The 15,595-nt window shown below is 43.9% G+C and overlaps 1 protein-coding gene across 14 annotated transcripts in view; it reads left to right on the top strand.

The window, feature by feature from the left end:
- The window catches only part of RALY (RALY heterogeneous nuclear ribonucleoprotein), an 81,668-nt gene that overhangs the window by 13,211 nt on the left and 52,862 nt on the right, over positions 1 to 15,595 (top strand). The window lies entirely within an intron of this gene.

Raw genomic sequence — 15,595 nt, forward strand, 5'->3', positions numbered from 1 at the left:
CCTTGCCTCCAAAGCCTGTGTTCTTTGTTTCTTTACCACTCACCCAATCTTTGAGCTTGGGCAAATCACTTTAAGTTCTCTGGGCCTTAATTTCTTTGATATGTATACTGAGAGCTTCCACAGCACTGGTGGTTTATATATCTGTGACCATTTGAGTGCCTACCATGTGATGATGGCATGGTACTAGATGCTGAGGGTGATGCTCAGATGAATAAGACTGTCTTGAGTGAGCAGATAGCTAGGGACTGTAGGACCATACCCTGTTTCAGACATGGAGCCTGTTTTGGCCATGGTGAGGCTATAGGAGCTTCCTAACTAGCCTCCCCTCATCCTTTCTTGCCCTTTTCCATGCCATGCTCTCCTCCCTGCTGCCAGGTGCCTTTTTCTAAAAACCATTTTTGTTGTGTTCTCCCCTGTTTATAAATCAAGTTTGAGAGACTTGGTAAATAAGAAACAAAGTTTTTCCAGCAATAAACCTTCCCTCCTTGGATTGAGTTACTGTTTCAAGGGCAGCTAGTCTTTTTTTTTCTTTTCTGTTTGGCATAGGTGTTACTGCTTTTATGGGAATGCTGATGGAATCTGGAGATGATAGAATAATGCTGGAGTAAAGCACGGGAATGCCGTCTTTCAGGGGAGAGCATACATTTAGATTTAGCATTGTACTCTTCACACCAAGGATGTTTGACCCTAATGGGGCAGTTGTGCTCTTTTCCAAAGAAAAGGAACTTGGAGTTGTGGAAATCAGGGACAAGAGGTTTTTTTTTTTTTTTTTTTTTTTTTTTTAAGATTTTATTTATGTATCAGAGAGAGAGAGAGGGGGAGAGAGAGTGAGCACAGGCAGACAGAATGGCAGGCAGAGGGAGAAGCAGGCTCCCTGCCGAGCAAGGAGCCCGATGTGGGACTCGATCACAGAACACTGGGATCATGACCTGAGCCGAAGGCAGCTGCTTAACCAACTGAGCCACCCAGGCGTCCCAGGGACAAGAGTTTTTAAAGATATTTCTTTGAGGGGAACTAAACTGCTGAGCCTTCATTTTACTGGCTAGCCAAGCCATTGAAGTGAATGTAGTATATAGGAGTGAATGTGGTATATAGAGCAGTGGTTTGAGTCTGTAGTAATTTGGGTGGCAGACAGTCGGCGCTGGGTCCAGACTGACATAACAGCTGTAAGTAGTAAAGTCAAAAGTCCAGAGAAGTAAGGTTCAGGGTGTTTGTATCCTTAGAGTGCCTTGCATGTAATAGGTACCTGATATCTTTAAATCTTTATTTTAAAAATAATTTTGGCAGTTGATTAAGCCAAAGGCTGTGGAATCATGGGTTCTAAAGCTCAGAAGCCAAGTGGTCTAGGACCCTGGATAGCTCCTTGGAAAAGCAGTGTTCCTCTGACAAATGTTAGGCATCCTTAGGGGACTCCTAAATCTTTCCTGTTCAGAACTAGTCAGAGGATCTTTTTTAAAAAATATTTTATTTATTTATTTAACCGAGATCACAGGCATAGAGGCAGGCAGAGAGAGAGGGGGAAGTAGGCTCCCCTCTGAGCAGAGAATCCGATGCAGGGTTCGATCCCAAGACCCTGAGATGACGACCCAAACCAAAGGCAGAGACTTAACCCACTGAGCCACTGAGGTGCCCCTAGTCAGAGAATCTTATCCTCTAGATCAGGGTTGCAAACTGATAGCCCCTTGGGGTGTTTCTGGCCTGCATATATATTTTGTTGGACTTGACCAGTGTTTTTATGTTTTGTTTTGAATTGGACCCCAGCCTGGGGATATTCGGGCTGCCTTTCAGTAGAGATAACTTGTATGAGATCAGAGATCCTGGTGTGGGCTATGAGGGTGACTGATTCCTCCTGAAGAGGGAGGAGGATTTTTTGAGGAAGTATTGGGCTGGAACAGTTTTCCTATTCACAGAAGTGGGAATAGCACCCTGCTATTTTATGGAAGAGTTCACTCCTTGAGCCCAGAGCCTACTACCAGGGACTCATTGTATTGTGACTCCTTGTGCACTGTCTTGTCCATGTTTAAGAAGCTTGTAGCTTGGCTTTTTCTGTTTTTTGGCTCAAAGATGTGATTTCTCATCTTCGGGTAAGCCTGCATTACCAGCTTAGTTTGGCAAAAATGCTTTTTTTAAAGAGTTACGTTCTTTCTGTTTATTTCACATTCTATCTTCTTATTGGCTGGCATATTATTTTTATTTAAAGATTTTATTTATTTATTTGACAAACAGAGATCACAGGTAGGCAGAGCAGCAAGCAGAGAGAGAGGGGGAAGCAGGCCCCCTGCTGAGCAGAGAGCCTGATGCAGGGCTCACCCCTAGGACCCTGAGATCATGACCTGAGTTGAAGGCAGAGGCTTAACCCACTGAGCCATCCAGGCGCCCCTTGGCTTGGCTTCTTTAGATAAGGCATATTTGTTCTCAAGTTTTTCAAAGCCCTCACCATTTTCTTTTGTTTCTGCGATACCCAAGTCCAGTGCCAATTGCCATTTACCACCAGACTAGAACTTTTTTCTTCAAAACTCTCGGGTTTTGCTACCTGCTTGGTCCTTTTGGGCCAACCCCACTCTAAATGGAACTCTGTAATATTGGAGGGACTTTGCCCAGTTACCATGCTTCTTAGTCCCCTGGGACTTAGATGAATTATCTTCATTTTATTAGAAACTTTGGTATCCCTACTGGCTAGTAAGTCTGTCTCTTGGCTTGGCTTAGGATTTCACAAGGACAACAAACTAGTCAAGGCTCAGTGAACCGTGTCCTTGTAAAATTAGCATTTTTTTTGCAGTCTCTAAAACTCACAAGTTTGTGTGGCAAGGGTGGCGGGGGTATGGAAGCTGGGTCCCAGTGCCTCATGAAAGAAACCATGACCTCTAATACAGAATTGGTTTTACTTAGGAATTAGCCCCTGGTCTTTTACCCACCTAGCTGTAATGAGCAGCAGCTCCTGTGTGTTGAAAGTAGGTGACTTTTTCTGAGTTACATCTCGTTGCCTGTTCCCTTTGGCTTCTTGCAATTACTGTAACATCATCTTGTATGTGGAGCACCATGGTAATTTCCATGACAACTGGTCATGATTTCCCAGATAAAGGGAGGAAGCTAATAAGTGTTAGGGACTCAAAAAGGATATTGGACTAAGTTCTTGTGATGCTAGTAGAATTTTGAGCTGGAAAGGACTTTTCAGCAGCAAAGTCTTAATTAAACCTTTTCCTTTTTATAGACAGGTCCCTGTTTGAGATTCTTAGCTTAGTGTTCCTTTGTGCTCCCTACTTTATGGCTTTTTTCCATTATATCCTACTGGACCATGAGCTCCACAAATATGAGAATCATACCTGTCTTGTTAATTACTGTTTTCCTGATCCCTACCATAGGACCTAAGTATGTTTTGAGTGAGTAGATAAACTATGTTGGAGTTTCTCAAAATGGGACACATGGGTGCATATTGGCTGATACATGAAATCATGGGATAAAACATATCTTCCTGAAGTATCAATGTACTCAAATTTTTTGAAGGTGAATTAGTGTAAATATAATTGGTAATTGAAAAGTTTACTCATTAAATCATGTTGGTATGGATTTTTTTTTTTTTTTAAGATGAGAAGGCCTTAGATAAATTATAGGATTACAGTAGGCTCTTTGACTTTTACCCCACGGGGTCTAGGGTTGCCACAACTCTGATTTTTTTTTTAAATTTAGTAATTTATTTTAGAGAAAGAGCACACACAACGTGGGGAGGGACGGACAGAGGACAAGAAATCTCCAGCAGACTCCTTGCTGATCAAGGAGCCTGATGCTGGGAGCCCAATATCACAACCTGAGCCGAGACCCAGAGTCAGATGCTCAACCGACTGAAACACCCAGGTGCCCTAAGAACTCTGATATTGTTGAGAAGCAAGAAAACTAACTTTTTAAAAACATGAGATCTGGGGTGCCTGGGTGGCTCAGTGGGTTAAAGCCTTTGCCTTTGGCTTAGGTCATGATCCCAGGGTCCTGGGATCAAGCCCCGCATCGGGCTCCTTGCTCAGCAGCAAGGCTGCTTCCCCCTTTTCTCTCTCTGCCTGCCTCTGCCTAGTTGTGATCTCTGTCTGTCATATAAATAAATAAAATCTTAACAAAAAAACCCCCCCAAAACACGAGATCTGATTGGAATGTTAGCAATTAATTGAAAGGTTTTTTAAACAAATTTATGTGGGTCAGACAAAACACATCTTGGGCCTGAGCATCTGTTTGTGACCTAGAAGATAAACAGGTCTGAGCAAGGAACTAGACTTTGGACAGGGCCAAATGGATGATAGTGTCAGGGACAGCTGCCATTCTGGGTTTGACTTCTCCTTGGCTTCATACTCATCATAGCTCAGAGTGGAAAGAATGAAGTTATGACTTGGTAGGTTAGGAAAATCCCATATTGCATATCACCCTCTGTGGGAAACACATTCTGTAAATTCATAGGCTATCTTAACCCCTAAGAGAGCTTCACCTTTTTACCCTTGTTTTTCGGATGAAATTGAGGTCCAGGGAAGGAAGCAGAACTTTCCTGAGGTCTTGGGCAGGCCCTGTGTCGAACTCCAGACCTTTATTTGGTGTTTCTGCCTCACACACTTTCAGGTCATGCAAGGTGTTTTGGCTAATTTTAGGGTGATTAGTAGAGCTGGGGCAAACTCTGTTTCTTGGCATAACTCTGTCATTTTGTGCAAAGGGAGGGTTGAGGTGGCGGTTAGTAATGTGCTCAGTCTTAGCGTAAAGGGTCTATTTCTGTCACTAGCATCAGATTGACCTTATTTTTTCTACCTAGAAAGATATACAGGACAGCTCAGCAACAAGAAACCTCAGTGCCAAGATCTTTCTCTCCTCGTGCTTTCCTGCTTCTTCTGTTTCCTCTCTTCCAGCTGCTTTCTCCTTGACCCTACTGCCCTACTTTGTGCATCACTTCCCCCCACCCCAACTCCTAATCCCCACCCTTTTATTCCTTGTTTTTCTGACTGTTGCCTGCCCTTCTCCTCCATGGGAAATTCTTATAATGCCTCTGTAATAGGCAGAGCCTGGGATTGGACCTGTTTGCAGGGTTTTTGAGGGGACTTGCTCTAAAGTAGGGCAACTAAATAAAGGAGATTAAACATTTTTAAACTGTCCCCATTCTCCACCTCACCCCAGGTTGGAAAGGATAAAATCTCAACTCTGGGTTTGGCTGCAAGGCTCATACAGTCTCATGCCACCTTACTTTGCTGCCTTTTGTCAGCAGCATGGTAACACCCACTGTTCCCCGTCTTCCTGCTCAGTTCAGAATGACTTTGTTGTTTGACTGTTCTCTGAGTAGAAAGCTCGCAGCTCCCTGCCCCCTTAACCAGACAAGCTGCTGTTCATCTTTTCAAAGCATTTCAAATGCCATCTTCTCAATGAAGCTTTCCATGGTCATTCCATAAGCAGAGTTCTTTACACTTTGCTTCTACTTTTGTAGTTGTACTCTGCTGTTGTATCACACCCAAATCTGCTCTCATTCATGAAATTAAGATATTATGGGCCAGGGAACAGTATACTACTTATCTTTTTCCTTTGTGTCTTTGTAATAGTCCTGGCATAAATAGTACTTGGAGAATGAATAACAGAAACGTATGTGTACTGATACCTTGGTGTAAAGTTGAACGTTAAATGCTATAGGTCAAATATGACAAAGTGCTGTGGAAGTTTATGGGACTTCTTGAGAGCTAACTTGTAACTGGGAGAAATCTTGGAAGCTTCTAAAAGCTGGTAGCCTTTGAAAATGTCCTTGAAGATTTAGAAGTTGAAAAGCTTGGCAAAGATGGTGGGAAGAACATTCCAGATGGAGGCAGTGGTTGGACTAAAAACAATGAGGAAGTGTAGAGATGAGGCCTCACCACCTACACCACCCATCCCTTTAGCCAGATTTCCTGCTAGAGTGTGTGCTGTTTCTAGGCCAGCCTATAGGAAATTGTCTTTTCCTGTCTTTTCTACCTTTTTTTCTTTCTTCTTTCCTTCTCTTCTTCCTATCTCTTACAACCTGCTTGGCTTTTAATTTTTTTTTCCCCCCAACCTTTCCCCTTTCTTTCATCTTCTCATTTCTCCAGTACTTCTTCATTTAAAAAAAATTTTTTTTTCTTTACTTTTTACTTTTCTCTACCTACTTCATTCTTTCTTGCCTTCTTTCCCAAGTTACCCAGGAAATCCAGTCCTTTGGGTTGAGATGTGAATCAGCTATACAATATTTAACTTCAAATAAACACCTCCCCTTGTGAAGCTGAAAAATAATCGTGGCATAATTGCTTCTTATGTGTCTGTTGTGTTTTATTGGCATTGACTTTATTTAACCTCCCACGATGCTGGGGGTGTTGTTATCATTTTTCTTTTTTTTTTAGTAGCTGTCATAATGTCATTTTTAATGAGAAATTTCTGCAGACAGGCCTGCCCTTGAGTGGTATGAGCCTTCAGGCAAAGCTGGGGCTGGATGAGTCAGAGAGGCTCATGGATCTGTTTTCTCATGCATCAAGTGTCTAGGCCACACATACTCCCTCTCCTATCCTTCCAAGTTCATATGCTTTGCAATACATAGACACAAAATTGAGTCACAAAGGTGCAGACATTGCTTCTCTCCCTTACATTTTCAAGTTACCTACTCCCTCCTCTTGCCATGTACCCACACATTTATCCTCCAATACCCCCATCCCACTGTTTCCTAACTATTCAGAATCGTATGTGTTATGGAGGTATCTGCAAGCTTCACAGACACCACACTGTTTCCTTACATACCCACACAAGTCCTTCCCTATACACAGACACATCTCCCGATGCTCTGTGTCTCACACTCAATACCGCACCATCTCCTGCTATTCTTTACATAGCCCCTCCTTGGGTATTTCTAATCATCATAAGAGACATTTTAGTTTTGAAAGGAAATGTCTTTGCTGACAGCCACACTAGTGGACTGTTAGAAGTCTGAACCATTTATGACATAATTCTGAAGCCCTTAGAATAACCTTGTTATGTTTGGGGTGACGGAAGGCTGGGACAGACAATAGAGGGTTACTTCTAAATGGCACTATTATGACCCAAGGTAGATTTGAACCTAGGTGCAAACTGGTCCTGTGATTTCAGGGTTCACTTTTATTGGAACATGATCATATAACTTAGGAAAAGAGAGCCACTGCATATGTTCCATATCATGTTCTCTGGGGCAGGACACAGATAACTATTTTTCACAAGTTCCCAGAGTCTTTTGTTGTGTAGCCAGGTTGGGAAGCAGTTATCAAGAAGAAAGAAATGAGTAACATGTGCATTATCTTTTTTGTACCGCTTTGGACAAATTATCTTTTCTGGACTTCTGCCTTCTCCCCTGTAATGTAACAAAGCTCATGCTCATAAAGGACTGACTCACTCTTCTTCCTTTCTTTCTTTAAGTAAATCCTAAATGTGGCTTTTTTTTTTTTTTTTTAAGATTTATTTGACAGTACACAAGCAGGGGGAGAGGCAGATGGAGGGGAAGGGAGAAGCAGGCTCCCCACTGAGCAGGGAGCCTGATGTGGGGCTCAATCCCAGGACCCTGGGATCAGGACCTGAACTGAAGGCAATCACTTAGCCAACCGAGCCATCCACGTGTCCCAGTGACACTTTCATCTCTTAAAATTTTATGCTGCTTTTTGATGAATTCAGTCTGGTATCCTTTTCTACCAAAGAAGTGGTGGCTCTCTGGGTCTACCCTGGGCAGAGCATTTCAGGCTTTGGCCAGAGACCAGCAGAGACAGCCTAGGCCCTGACCTTCTGTCAGAAGTAGTGACACAGGTCCTGATTAGAAATGGATCAATAATGGGCCTGCAGCCAGGCCAGGGGAATCCTGGGAGGAGGTTAGAGTGCTCCTAGCTAGGGAGAATCTGATTACCATGAAGTGGCTTTGGTTACACTTGTCAGCACAGTTCTGGTGTAGCCTTCTTCCCTGGGACCAGCAGGCAGGGCTGCCCCAGCAGAGAAATGGTTAACTTGTATCCCCCTTTGATATGTTTTCCCCACCTCTGTAAACTTAAACATAATATGCTACATAGTATAGCTGCCCTCTTCAGATGTAAAAATCCTCTATTGAATACCTACTGAGTGTTAAATACTGGTTTAAAGCCCATTTGTATGTTTATTTCTCCTACTGTAACAACCTACAGGGATAGGTTTGAAAAGGAATCTGCAGCTCAGAGAAGTGAAATGACTTGGCTCTCCTATGTCACATAGCGTGTTCTGTATTGTACTACATTAGATTTCTGAGCATTTGCAGCACTGATTCCAAGCTGATGAAGTGTTTTCTACTAGGACGATCCCTTACTTTTCTCCAGATTGAACTGGAGCTCAGGCTCTCTCCCTGGAGCCCTTCAAAGACTGGAGGAAATTCTTTAAAATCATTGATGAAGAGGGTGGGGGGAGATGCTCTGCTTGGTTTTGCTTTCTCATCTCCTTTCCAAGGTCCCTAAGGAATGAACAGGTTGTAATGGGAGAGATCAATCATCATTTGGGATCAATGGGAGGACTTCTCCTCCTGCATGGATTGTAGAGTCAGGTTTCTGAACTGGCCCTGTGCAAGGAGGGGGAAGGGACTCATGACTGGGTATTTATTTGTAGGGATTGTAGTACCTGAGGGCATAACATGCTCAGCTACCAGTTTTGGTCAGACCAAATTGCCCCTGTAGTTGGTCATTCAACAAGTATTTATTGAGAGGTACCTGAGTAGCTCAGTGGATTAAGCCTCTGCATTTGGCTCAGGTCATGATCCCAGGGTTCTGGGATCGAGTCCCGCATCAGGCTCTCTGCTCAGCAGGAAGCCTGCTCACCACCCCCCCTTTTGCCTCTCTTGCCTACTTGTGATCTCTGTCTGTCAAATAAAATCTTCAAAACAAAATAAGTACTTATGGAGGCTCTCTGCTCAGCAGGAAGCCTGCTCATCCCCCCCCCCCCCCTTCTGCTTCTCTTGCCTACTTGTGATCTCTGTCTGTCAAATAAATAAAATCTTCAAAACAAAATAAGTACTTATGGAGTATTTCAAATGTGTCAGGGCTTGTGCTAGTGCTAAGAATTCCCATATGAAGACCCAGTTCCTGCCATGAAAAGACCTTATGATCTAGCATCAGAGTCAAACAGGAAACAACCACAGTATTCTTTGTATGCCTTAATGGAGGCATGTGCAAGGGATCCTGGGTTTACAGGCGTGAAGGTGGGCTTTCCTGGGGAAGAGAAGTTTGATTTGTGCTTTGAAGGAAGAGGGAGAGTTGAGGCAGGCAAGGCAAGGAGGGTCACTCTAGACTAGGGAATTAGTACAGAGAAACCCATTAAAAATCTGACCAGGAGCTCCTGACAGAGGGATTGTCATTAATGCCCTCCTTAACATGTAGCAAATCAGATTGTCAATCCTAAACTCTTGCTCCTTGCCAGATTTGGGGCTGTAATAGGAGCTACTGAGTGGCAGTAATACAGGAACAGGAGGTGGGGAGAGGGAGGTAGATTTATTAGCAGATACTGACTGAGACTTAGTTTCAGGGAGAGAACTAAGGAAGAAGACTAAAGAGCAGCAGTCCTCTGTCCTCTGGGCCAAGCGTACAGAGGTGTGTGCTGGGGTTCTAGGCAGTGGTTTGAAAGCTCATCTGGCCCAGGCACATGGCTTTGCTTCTCCCATGGCAATATCCTTTGCTCCGCTCAGCCTGCCCCTCCTTTCTATGTTCTTTCAAAAAAGGAAATTAATGGAATCTGTTCAAAATACCCCTGAAATGAAATTACATTTTTAACTCTAATTACCCTAATTAAAATTTGACAGCCGTAATCCTGGAATGGCAGATATGCTAAGTACCCCATGCCTGTGACAAGCTCACTTACCCAGATGGAATGTTGTTGTGTTCTGGGCTTAGGAGAAAAATTCTTCTGTGTGTTTGTTTCATTTTTTTCCCCATCAGCAGTTTAGTGTTTGGCCTCATAGCTTCCCCGGGCTAGGATAGCCATATTCATGGGCTGTAGGCTTGCCCAGGACCTTTAACACTCCATAGAGATCCCTTTGCAGAGGTGATGCTCCTGATGATTCTTAGCACATACTTTTGAGTTTCCTCTTCATTTGAGGTTGGACTGCATGCCCTGAGCCTTTCCCTGGGTGAAATCCCCGCCTTCAGGGACCAGAGATCTGTGCTTGTTAGAAGGCTGTCTGCTGATCTAGGGCTAAATATGGGTCTGGGATCAGTTTATGGCTGATATTAAGAATACAGTTTGAAGTCAGGGATAGAGGTTTGAAAATAAGATCCCTCTTTCACATATTTCAGCAAAGGCTAGAACCACCTAGCAAAATGCTTGGTCTTAACCAATTACTTGGCCAGTCCCGAGGAACACAAAAGGAGCGGGGGCAGCTCTTGAAGGCTCTGTTGATGCTGTGAGTCATTTCATTTTGTTCTGTTAGAAACAAAGTTCCCCATGTTCTAGTGATCTCCTTTTAGCTTACAAGCCAAACCAGTTCAGTCAGTGGACACTGGTTGCTATGTTAGGTACTACAAGGAATACAGAGTTGAATAAGACACAGTGCTTGCCCCTGTGAAGCTGGTAGTTGTGGGGGAATGGAGAGGCAGTGGTGGGTGAGGGACAGCCATATACAGATGAGTAATTATGTAAGGCCAACAAGGACTTTTCACATGTGTTGCCATTTGAACCTGTCCCTGAATAGACATTATTGGGAGAGGAATGAAGGGCATTGCAGGTGTTAGGGAATAAAAAGTGAGAGGTAGGAAGTTGCCAGGTGATAGCCTGCTGTGATTGGAGAATAGTGTGCAGGGGAAGGATATGGTAGAGGGTGGGGGTAGAGTTTAAACTTTTATCTTGTTGACAAAGGGGATCCATGAGGGTATGGGGCTTCTCATTTGAGTGTGTATGATGGATTGGGAGATGGAGTGATTAGAGACAGTAGATTAGTTAGAGTAGGTGTCCGTCCGCAAACTGTGGCTGAATCCGATCTGCTGCTTGTTTTCATAAAATTGTACTGGGGTTCAGTCATACATGTTTGTTCTCCTATGAGTGTTTTCATATTACAGTGGTAAAGTTGAATACTACAGAGACTGCTATAGCCCATAAAACCTAAAATATTTACTGTCTGGCCCTATACAGAAAAAGTTTGCTGGCCTCTGAGTTAGAAGGCAGTTATCGAAGTTCCGTTAAGAGACTGGACCTGAAATGAATCCGAAGTACCAAATGAGACTTTCCAGAAGCGACAGCATGATTTAGCAGAGGACACTAGCCCTGCCTACCTCTCAAAACTTTATAAAGGTCAAATTTGCTGAAAATTACCATGGTCACAAAAGGACACAGGATTCCAAGTCCGATTTACTTATTAGCTTATTGCTTATTTTTAGCTTTTTACTTATTCCTTATTAGCTATGTAACCTTGGACAAATCACCTAACTTGTCGAAAGTTCCGGTGACTATGATAAATAGGACGAAGAAAAGACTCATTCAGATTCTTCCACTTGGTGCAGAGCTCTTACTCTGCCAGTTCTCTGTGCTTCTCTTCCAGTTTATAAGTCTGAGTGCCCTCTGGTAGAAAAGACAAATATCCTCAAATCTGCAACATAGTTGAGTTGAGAAATTGGGGATGGGTGGGCAAGACGGTTTTGATCACCCAGAGTAGGGTGATCTTGTGGCAGAGGGTCTCATGATCTTTGAGGACTCTGTGTACCCTTTTCCTTAACTGCTCACACTTACTCTGGCCACATTGAACTTATACCCTTCAGCTTCCAGAGCATACTAGGCCTCTGTAAAACCAAAGGCTGGATTTATTTCTCAATCACCTCTCCCAGCCAGAAGCTGCGTATGTACCACTTGACATACCTTATGAGTTGCTCCCTGTCACTACACTGACCCCCCTATGCCTTCCCTTTTCCTGGGACATTGTGCATCTGCCCTGTAGGATAGAAAAAAAACACTAGATGGGGAGACTGTAGGGGTGGGTTCTGAATTTACTTCCCTTTAGCTTACTGTGTGACCTTAGCCCCTTTGTCTCTGGTCCTTCTGTAGGTTCCAATACAAATGACTTTAGCCACTTCTTGGAATTAGGGATTTCTTCTCTGAACCCTGACTTCAGAGCAGAGGCTTCCCCCACGCCCCCATGTTTGCTCCTTCCTTTCAGTCTAATATAGTAGCATATTCCCACACTTCATCTACTTGAAATTCACTGCCTTTGACTGTGAGGAGAGTAGTCCTATCTCTAGCTGTTTTTACTGGCAGGTTCCAGGAACTGGCACCCAGTCTAATTACCAGAATGGAATAACTCTGGAGTTCAGGTCCATGTGATCGTTCAGCAAGGCTGGGCAGTCTACGTCAGTACAGATAAACATTTGGCTCTGGGCATCCTTATACAGTAGATCCAGGCAGTTTATGGACTTTTTCCTATTTATCTCACAATTCTGAGATAGGTGTTGTTATCTCTATCTTATAGACAGTGGGAACTTAGTTTTAGGGGATCATTCAGTAGACAGTGACTGACTCATTAAGTATATGGGGAAACAAATATTCCTTTTTCCCCAGTAGGGGAGAGTGATAGAGGACAGAGACAGGTAAATAGTGATGAGAGCTCTAAGAGGATACAGAAGTGCGTTTAAGGAACAGTGCCTGAGGATATGCAGTTTAGGTAACAGAGTCAGAGCTCAAACCCAGGCCTATCTGCATGCTGTTTTCTACTGTACCATGGTCCCTTCCCTGCTGAAGGGTGGGGAGGGCAGCAGACTCAAGTGCAAGTTCACGTTCCTAGGTAATCTCTGGAGAATGACCACTGATGAGGAAATCTGGCCTTGGATTCCGAGCTAGGCTTTAGTCCTTGGAGGGCCCGAGTTGCTAGGCAGGTGACTAAGGCAGGGGTTATCACGTGGACTTAGGCACATTTATAGAATGGGCACATGACTTTGTGACCTCTAGAATGTGAAGTCTGGTGGTCAGTACTGGCAGTATCCTGGAATACCACAGGGAGCCCACCTTTAACTCTGTGGTAGCAAATGAGGAGGAAGCGTTGATATCCAGGCCCTGTGGGTAGGGAATGGTGGTTGCAGCTAAGACTGATTTAAATATTTCCTGCTTAGAGTCAGAGTTAGTTCACGGACTGGATTGGAGTTGCTGATTCCTACCTGAAATCATAGAGCTAGGATAGACAGTGAGAGGGAAAGGAAAGAGGTTTTAGAGACTGACAGGAGCTGGTCTTCAGGCTAAAAAAATAACCCTTGTTAGTTTCTACACATTATTCCAGCTTAAAAACTTGATCCATTTTCCTCTCAGTGCAGCCGTTGTAAATGCTGGCTGCTTTTCCCAGAGACCCTGTCTTCTTTTATTCTGACTGTGGCTATCCAGGCAGGCCGTGGCTAGTGCTAGGCTGTAACATCCTTTACTTCTGCTGCTTCAACTAAGGTCCTCTTCTTTGAAGCTCCCAATAGTGCTAGGTTCAGTTTCTTCATCTGTGACATATGAGGATTGGTCTAGCAGACTGAGGTAGGTCCAAGTGTACTATCCTCAGGACCTCCTTTAGTCATCAGACCTGAAGTTCATTTTTAAGGCTGACTCTGGATCCCATCCTGTAGTCTTCATGTAACTGAAATGAATCCCAGTCTTTTTTTTTTTTTTGCCTGACCATCAACTTGTGATTTTAATTTTGAGGTAACATTGGCATTATCTCTCCATCCTGCCTTTCTATCCCAGAACTGAGATTCTTTGGGGCTGAGTCCATATCTACAGAACATTTTGTTGTTTTTTAAGAACCTATTCAAAACCATCATGTGTGCCTCAGTTGGTTAGGCATCTGACTCTTGATTTCTGCTCAGGTCATCATGTCATGGTAGGAGATTGAGCCCTGTGTCTGGTTCCGCGCTGGGCCATGTCCCCACACTGGCTTTGGAGCCTGCTTAAGATTATTTCTCTTTCTCTCCCTGTGCTCCTCTCCACTCCCCATCCCCATTATTGTGTGCCCTCTTTCTGTAAAAACAAAACACAAAGCAAAACAAAACCAAACCAGTATGTGAACTTGAAACTTGCAGTTCCTGGCTCTACACCAAGGACACCTCTAAAGTCATTCTGTATTGTAGGAAGTCTGGATGATGTGGGAACTGTCCTCTTTGGGAGTAGGAGTCTGGCCCTTAAATTGACTTCCTTCTGTGACTTTGGACAGATCCGTTTCCCACTCTGTTCTGTCCTTTATAAAATGGTAGGGCCACTTCCAGCCAAGCCGATGTCTACACAGTTAGGTTGCAGAGGACTGTCTGGCCCAAGCTTTGGTGTGTGGGTTACCAGTTTATAAAGCCATAGATTCTCCCTCCCAGCTAGGGAGGGGGAAGGGGAACCATCCAACTGTCTCATTAGCATGGAGAAAAGAAAACAATAATTATTGGTGCCTCCCTTGATGATTCCTGCAGGGTTGGTACTTCTACAAAAGGAGGAGGGGGAAACTGGAGACAGCTTCAGCTAAGGAAGGAGAAGTGCTATTAGCTGTTCTGAAAATTCAGAGGCAAGAATGATTGTCCTGCACATCTGTTGTATCCTTCTGGACATTCCTCCAGGCAGCCTAGGGACTGCCTGGATTGAGTTTCATCTATTTATGGCATAAATAATGTTCTCATACATGGACATGGATTAGGCTCAAGAGCCCTAACATCACCTGTCAATAAGAAACCAGCTGCCCTTGAGGGCCTCCTTTTGTGATATGTTGGGCATCCTGACACCTGTCTTTGTTGGGGAGTAGAGGAGGGTTTTACTGAGCTATTTTGTGACCTGGCTGCATTTTTATGATGCTGTGAGTCATCTTTTTAGCCCCCATGGCAAACCACAGTCAGTTGGTTTATTATGCATAGGCATAGGCAGCCACACAATAGAGTCAGTCACAAGAGTCAAGGTCAGGTATCCTTGTGACTGGGAGGAGTCTGGTAGAACTGCCCAACTAACGGATTTGGTCAAGGCTGGGAAAAACAGGCCTCACAAGGATTGAGGCAGTTAGTTTTGAGGCTTAAGAGGTTAGTTTTGAAACTAAGAGGTTAGGGTGCAGCTGGAAAAGAACTAACAAATAGATTGGCAAGCAGGGCTCCTAGGACAAGGGCTCTTTGCTTACTGGCCAGTCTTATATTCTCTGCTGGATGTGGGCAGTTGTACACCCTCAAGTGCTGATAGGAGCAGAACCACTTCTGAGACCACCTGCAGGTGAGCCCTTTCTGATTGTGCTTGGAGCTGTTAATGCTATGATTATTTTCTAGGGCTGCTCATTCTTGCCTTGGTTGCCACTTAAGAGGCCAAGAGAACCCAGCTTCTATTTTTCTTCCCCTCTCCAGAGGAAAATAACACTTCAGCAATACCTTTTTCAGTCAGTCTTCTTGTAGGCCCTGGAGATTCTTCTTCTCCAAACAGCAAGGGTTTGATAGGGACATGCTATTAAAAAAAAAAAAAATTGTTTTACAATTGTGTAAGATGATTTCTTCTATCAAAATCTTTCCTTAGCCCCCTGAAGCACTCCTTCTTCTTGTCCCTGGCCTTTTGCTTTGTTCCCGACCCTCCCAAAAGTCTTTGATGTCCAGGACTCCGTTCTCCCCCAGAGCTTCTCTTAATTCACTTCCTGCTGCCTTTC

Source organism: Mustela nivalis, assembly GCF_964662115.1.
Source record: "Mustela nivalis genome assembly, chromosome: 8".
Lineage (NCBI taxonomy): Eukaryota > Metazoa > Chordata > Mammalia > Carnivora > Mustelidae > Mustela > Mustela nivalis.